Here is a 7,703-nt window from a genome sequence, read left to right as displayed (position 1 = left end):
CCTCTGTCTGGGTCTGTGCCAACTCTGACTCCAAGTGCAGCAGGACACCATTGAGCTGCTCCATCTGCGTAGTGTAGCGAACCTCCACCACCCTCAGGCTGTTCTCCAAGCTGGCCTTCAGATATTGAGTCCAGGTTGATCTCTAAGGACTGAAGTGTATGTCTCAGCTCCATGAGCATCATCTTAACAGCTCCATGGACTGCTAAGATGACATTTAACATCTAAGCAGACTGAGTGGTGACCACTCTGGTGCCCTCCTCAGTCTGCTGGGACCAGTACTTGTCCAGCTCCTCTCGGTTCTTCTGAGCCAGCTTGTCATACTGGGACTGGATGTCTGCCCTGATCTTGCTGATGTCCTGAGATCTGGGGGCGTCTACCTCCATGATTAACCCATAGCTGGCAATCTGGGCTTGTAGGTCTTTTACTTCCTCCTCATGGTTCTTCTCCACGAAGAGCAGCTCCTCCTTGAGAGCCTTGATCTCTGTCTCTGGCTGCAGCCAAGTGACATAAACGAACTTGCAGATGTCATGGATGTCACTCTCCACAGACTGGTGCATGGCCAGCTCTGTCTCATACTTGGCTCTAAAGTCATCAGCAACAAGAAGGGCATTTTCAACATGAAAAACGATGCAGGCATTGTCCACAGAATTATCTGAGACCTTAGGTTCTTGATGGTCTTGAAGTAATGCCCCTAGTCTCTGACCTGGGGTCCCTTCTTCACCAGGTGTTTCCAGATTTTGCTCTCGAGCCTCTGATTCTTGGCCTGCTGGCTCCTCACTCTGTCCAGGTAGGAGACCAGGAAGTCATTCAGGCCTTGCATGTTTCCTTTCTACTCTGGTTGCCCCCCATTCCCGCCAGACCCTTGGCCATCCCTGAGGCCAGGTCCTTGGACTCCCAGCCTCCTTGGAAGCTGGTAGAGCAGGACATGAAGATCCAGGAGCATAACCCCCAGCACCTGCATAGACACTGGCCATGCTGCTCGTGAGCCAGACACCGCGGCTGGGTGACAGAGCCCAGGGACTAGTAGTTGGTGGAGAAGGTGGTGGAATGAGAGATGAAGCTCATGTTGTCTGGGGAGGAGAGAAAGGGAACAGGATTCAGGTTCTGTCCCTACCTTCATTTTCCAGGTAGCACTGCTCTTTTTGAAAATCTTCTGGCTCAATATACGCTGACATGAGCATTCCCTATTAAAATTTCCCATCTTCTGTCTTCTGTGCCCTGCTTCTATGTTTGTTGTTGTTTGTTTGTTTTTAGACAGAGTCTTGCTCTGTCACCCAGGCTGAAGTGCAATGGCACAATTTTGGTTCACTGCAACCTCCTGGGCTCAAGCAATTCTCCTTCATCAGCCTCTCAAGTAGCTGGGACTATGGGCACACGCCACCATGCCTGGCTAATTTTTGTGTTGTGTGTGTGTCTAGACAGGATTTTGCCATGTTGGCCAGGCTGGTCTCGAACTCCTGAGCTCAGGTCATCTGCCTGCCTCAGCCTCCCAAAGAATTGGGATTACAGGCACGAGCCACCGTGCCTGGCCTTGTATGTTGTTTTGAGTATGGCGAAATCCATTCTGCATGCCCCAATTTAAGGGCCACAGATTTGGTGGAAACGATACTAGTGATTGAACAGCAGCATTGTTGCCTAAGTGTCTTATTATTCTACCAGGCACATAATTATTTTCCAACGATTCAGTAACTTCGTTAGCTTCCTCAGGTAAATAAGCCTTTAATTCATCAAACACTCTTGGAATGTCGTCAGCTGGAAGGAACATCAATGTAGACAAATGATGCCTTTTTAAACTGAAGTTATTGTTTTTGCCACATTGCTTGGCCAGTCCACTCATCTGAGTTTTCCACCAAATGCATTGGACTGAAGAGAAAAAAACAAACTTTATTGGAAGGTTATCCTGTAACCTTGATCACACCTAATTCCAAATCTGTCATTACGGTTTGGGTATTCAATTGAAATCCATTTTCTTCTGCATAGTTTATCAAATCTTCAAATAAACTTTTATAAATTGCACCACTTTTTTCAGTCATTAATACAGAAACAAGTGGATAAGTTCTAGAGTTTTCAGACTCAATAGGGGCATGAATTGTATATAGTTGATTTAAAAAAAAAAAGAAGTGACAGTTTTGAAAGTCCCATTTATTTGCCACAGTGAAGTATATGCAAGTTATTTTTTAGTATTAGAGTTAGTGATAAACATAAAAATTCTATATTCTGTGACAGTCAAACCCCTAATCAAGACTAGTTTGGCTGAGTGCAGTGGCTCATGCCTGTAATCCCAGCACTTTGGGAGGCCAAGGCAGGAGGACTGCTTGAGCCCAGGGGTTTGAGACCAGCCTGGGCAACATGGCAAAAACTCTTTCTCTACAAAAAATACAAAAATTAGCCAGGCATGGTGGCACATATCTGTGGTCCCGGCTACTCAGGAGGCTGAGGTGGGAGGATCATTGGAGCCTGGGAAGTTGAGGCTGTAGCGAGCCATGATCATACCAGTGCACTCCAGCATAGGTGACAGAGTGAGACCCTGTCTCAAAAAAAAAAAAAAAAAAAAAGCCTAGCTCACCATTTAATGTGTTTTGTAACATTGGAGAAACGTCAGTATCAGCAAGCATCTTTGGTTCAGAGGTTGCTGAGCTTGTTAGATTCTTTTTATTCCCTGATGAAGGGCATTTTTTGAAGGCAAGCACGGCACCATGTGTGAAGGGGCAGAAGTCCTACATGATTGAATAATGTGGTAGAGGAGATTTCTTGCATTTTTTTTGCCACCAGTTTCACTTCTATCATCTTCAAAACGTTTGCTACATTTGCATTTGTAAAGTGGTTCTGGTCTACAAATGTTTTAAGTATATGCTATTCATTTGAAAGTCTGGTTAGGCCGGGCGCGGTGGCTCAAGCCTGTAATCCCAGCACTTTGGGAGGCCGAGACGGGCGGATCACGAGGTCAGGAGATCGAGACCATCCTGGCTAACATGGTGAAACCTCGTCTCTACTAAAAAATACAAAAAACTAGCCGGGCGAGGTGGCGGGCGCCTGTAGTCCCAGCTACTCCGGAGGCTGAGGCAGGAGAATGGCGTAAACCTGGGAGGCGGAGCTTGCAGTGAGCTGAGATCCGGCCACTGCACTCCAGCCTGGGTGACAGAGCGAGACTCCGTCTCAAAAAAAAAAAAAAAAAAAAAAAAAAAAAGAAAGAAAGTCTGGTTATTGCCTGCCCATTGCAATTAAGTGCATTTCTATTTTCACAGAACCAAATTAAGTTCACAAATCCACCCTTTGTGAACTGAGAACCCATACACATCTCCTTGAACTGTGCTTCATTTCCAAATAAAGACAGTAGTTCCACCTAACATGATCCTGTGATAGTGATTTTCAGGATTTTAGACTTTATGAATTTTGATCTTTTAGGATTTCAACATTCAGGGTTTCGTCTTTCAGGATTATTATCCAAATCTGCCTGACACATCTTCTGATTAAACTAGAAGCTCTGAGGGGTGCCTTAGACCTCTTGGTGTCCCCATGACCTGGCTGAATGCCTAGCACAGAGTGGCATGCAATATTAGTGAAGGAGAAGTCTGCTGGGGAGGTGAGAGGCTGGGTGAATTTTGAAAAGGGATTCATCTCCAGCAGATGCTTGGGGCTGGGAGGAGAAACCACAGACCAGGAACCTGTGTTCCCTTGGCAGATAGGCCTCTTGGGGTTGATCTGTTCCAGCGGGAGGCTAGGTTCTGAGATCCAATCACTGCCTCAGGCCCCGGTCCAAAGTCCCTGCCCTGATCAGTCAAGACCCGCATCATTTGCTCTTCTGAAGGCCGGCCTTGAAAGTCTCATTATCCTGGGAGAGTCTGATTTTCACCTGGCACTCAGGTCTCCAAAGATCCTAATAGTTTTTCTAGTTTCTACAGATGTTCTCAGCCCTAGGAATAGGATTCCTAGATGCATCCTCTATCACTTCTATCTGCATGACCTTGGGCAGATTCCTTCTGGATCTCAGGGTCCCATCTGCACTGCAGGATCCACTGTGCCTGCTCTGTACCTTTCCTCTCTCAGCAGCATGAGCCAGTGCATGCACTGCCTGTGTATTAGTCTGTTCTCCCACTGCTATAAAGAAAGACCTGAAACTGGGTAATTTTTAAAGAAAAGAGGTTTAATTGGCTCACGGGTCCATAGGCTGTACAAGAAACATGGCTGGGGAGGCCTCAGGAAACTTACAGTCATGACGGAAGGCGAAGGGGAAGCAAGGTACCTTCTACTCATGGTGGCAGGAGAGAGAGAGAGTGAACAGGGAAGTGCCACACACAGTTAAACCATCAGATCTTATGAGAACTCACTATCATGAGAACAGCAAGGAGGAAATCTGCTCCCATGATCAGTCACCTCCCACCAGGCCCCACCTCCAACATTGGTGATTACAATTCCACATGAGATTTGGGTGGAGACAAAAACCCAAACCATATGGATCTGTAACCCCTAAGGCTCTACACCATTTCCTGAGGGCCTGCATGCAGGGTGCCCTGCTGTCATTTATGTTAACTCATTTTATTCTCACAGCAATCCAGGCAGGTCCTCACTGTTACCTTTGTTTTTCTTCATTTAAATCTTATTTTATTTTATTTTATTTATTTATTTATTTTGAGACGGAGTCTCGCTTTGTTGCGCAGGCTGGAGTGCAGTGGCCGGATCTCAGCTCACTGCAAGCTCCGCTTCCCGGGTTTACGCCATTCTCCTGCCTCAGCCTCCGGAGTAGCTGGGACTACAGGTGCCCGCCACCTCGACTGGCTAGTTTTTTTTTTTGTATTTTTTAGTAGAGACGGGGTTTCACCATGTTAGCCAGGATGGTCTCGATCTCCTGACCTCGTGATCCGCCCTTCTCGGCCTCCCAAAGTGCTGGGATTACAGGCTTGAGCCACTGCGCCCGGCTGAAATCTTATTTTAAATATATAGTAATTTAAACAATTCACACTCACACCTGTAATCCCAACAAGTAGGGAGGCTGATGTGGGAGGATCGTTTGAGACCAGTGGTTTGAGACTAGCCTAGGCAACATAGTGAGACCCTGTTTTTAAAAAACAACAACAACAATAACAAAAAATAAATTTTTTTTTTTTACCAGAAGAAAAAATCAAAATTTTAAAGCTCCAAAAGGTACACTCTGAAAAAGTCTTCCTCTGGCCTGGCATGGTGGCTCATACCTGTAATCCTAGCACTTTGGGAGGTGGAGGCAGGTACATCACTTGAGGCCAGGAGTTTAAGACCAGTCTGGCCAACATGGTGAAACCCCATCTCTACTAAAAATGCAAAAATTAGCTGGGTGTGGTGGTGGGTGCCTATAATCCCAGCTACTTAAGAGGCTGAGGCATGAGGATCGCTGGGTGAGGTGGTGGTTGCAGTGAGCCCAGATTGTGCCATTGCACTCCAGCCTGGACAACAGGGTAAGACTCTGTCTCCAAAAAAAATAAAATAAAAAAATAAAAATAAATAAATAAAAAATAAAATAATAAAAAGTCTTCCTCCTTCTCCCTTTCCTTCTTCAGCCACCCAATTTTTCTTCTTGGAGGGAACCCAAAAGCCCATTTTTTGTTTATCTTTTCTGAGACATTTTATGTTTTATGCACGCACAAGTAAATGTGTGTAAATGTTATGTCTCTCTGTCTCCTGCCTCCTTGATTGGTGGCTGTTATGTCTCTCTGTCTCCTGCCTCCTTGATTGGTGGCATGCTATGCTTGTATTCTGCACCTTGCTTTTTTTTTTTTTATTAACAACATACCCCATCCCCGTTATTTTAAATGAGAGGATTCTGAGGTTCAGAAGGCTTATGTAGCCTAGTTGGTGAATGCAGGTCTCTTTGAATGCAAAGCCCGTGCCTCACTCTAAGCAGGGAGGCTCTGACTGTGAGGGAGTGTCAGCTGGCCTGGGCCCCCTGGATGTGCCCATTCAGGGCCTCTCCTCAATGAGCCCTCGGCAGCTCTGCTGCCGCATCTCCTGGTGCCAAGGGAACTGGGAAAGAACTAACCAATGGTCCGGCCTGGCAGAGGGTCCGAGGACCTGGAGAAAAAAGGGCTTTGTTCCACACCCCCTGAAGACTGGCAGTAGTTGGCCTGCCCGGCCATGCTGCCTTTCTCTGTACCCTCTATAAGAGCAAAAACATTTTCGCTTCCTGCCAAGACCTGATGGCAGCCTGGCGGGTCCTGTGGTGGCCCCTCCGAGGGCCGGCTCCCACGCCTCACTGCCTTTTGATGGCCTTGCTGGAGATGGGCAGCTGCAGTGGTCCCTGCCAAGGCCTCGGGACTGGCCTCCCTGAGAATGTGCATCTGCTCCCACGTCTGGATCTCACTGCTGCACTGGGAAGAAACTCTCCCTGCCTGTGCTCCGGGCCAACCAGCCTTATGGGGATTGGTGCAAAGGCTGGGGGCCCAGGAGAGGTGGCCAGCCTGAGCTAATGGGGAAGCATCATTGGTAGTTAAATGTGTAGTTATGCTTTTCCCCACAAAAAGCCCTGTGACCTCTTCTTCCTCAGGCTCTCCTCTCTTCAAAAACAGCTCAGCCTGAAAGGTCTCCTGGGAGGCTGCAAGCAGCTTCCGGTGCTCCGTGCTTGTGAGTGCTTGCTCCTGGGTCCAGGCCTGCTGGCTGGGCTGGAGGGGAATGCCGGGAGTCAGGAGCTGCCTAAAGCTCACAGCTCTAGTAGGGTTTCTCCTCAGAGGAGCCAGTGCCCCAAACCAGGATTTACTCTTTTTGCCCTCAGACCCCAAGCAAGGCATCCAGCAGGTCTGTCCCTGAGCAAACAGCCAATGGGCAGTGTCTCTGTGCCTCATCCTCCCAAGTGTGACATGGTCACACTAAGGAGATTTGTTTGCTTGGTTTTTTTCCAGATGCTTCAAAACACTCTTTCATAATTGAGATTTTATTGGTTGTGTTGAGGCTCAGTACACAGACATTTCAGTTTGCACACAGTTCTTATATGTACTGAAAATCTAAAAAGCCATGTATTGTAATTCTTTTTAAAAGTTATTCCAGTGACTTTCCAGCTTAACATTTGGAGGCAAATTTTCCTTAAGAGGCTATCAAGTACCAGTATCTGCACATATGGATAAGCTGTTACATACATCCCACCAATACACAACTGAACAGCAAATATACCACATACTCAAATTTTCAATCTTTCACAGCACATTAACAAAGTTACTAGGAAAACAGGACTACCACGACCAAGGATGTTACAGAGTGCACACAATTCTCAGGGATTGCTACAATCAAGTGGATTTCTTTAGGAAACAATTCTGCTAAAAAACAATATGGGTAGGCCCGGCGTGGTGTCTCACATCTGTAATCCCAGTACTTTGGGAGGCCGAGGAGGGCAGATCACCTTAGGTCAGGAGTTCGAGACCAGCCTAGCCAACATGGTGAAACCCTGTCTCTACAAAAATGCAAAAAATTAGCCGGGCATGATGGCAGATACCCTGTAATCCCAGTTACTTGGGAAGCTGAGGCAGGAGAATTGCTTGAACCCAGGAGGCGGAGGTTGCAGTGAGCCGAGATCGTGCCATTACACTCCAGCCTGAGTGACAGAGCGAGACTCCATCGCAAAAAAAAAAAAAAAAAAAAAAAAAAAAAAAAATTAACAACAACATGGGAATAGAAGTAATTTTAAATGCTCAGGACATTAAATGTAGGACTGTGACTCCATATTGCCATTAGTATGCTTTGTA

The 7,703-nt window shown here is 46.7% G+C and overlaps 1 pseudogene; it reads right to left on the bottom strand.

Moving 5' to 3' along the window:
* LOC105544075 overlaps positions 1–1,065 on the bottom strand; it is a 2,109-nt pseudogene extending 1,044 nt beyond the window's left edge.
* Positions 1,066–7,703: the final 6,638 nt, after the last annotated feature.

The sequence above is a fragment of the Mandrillus leucophaeus genome, unplaced genomic scaffold (assembly GCF_000951045.1).
Source record: "Mandrillus leucophaeus isolate KB7577 unplaced genomic scaffold, Mleu.le_1.0 Scaffold297, whole genome shotgun sequence".
NCBI lineage: Eukaryota > Metazoa > Chordata > Mammalia > Primates > Cercopithecidae > Mandrillus > Mandrillus leucophaeus.
This window is presented reverse-complemented; position numbering and strand designations above follow the sequence as displayed.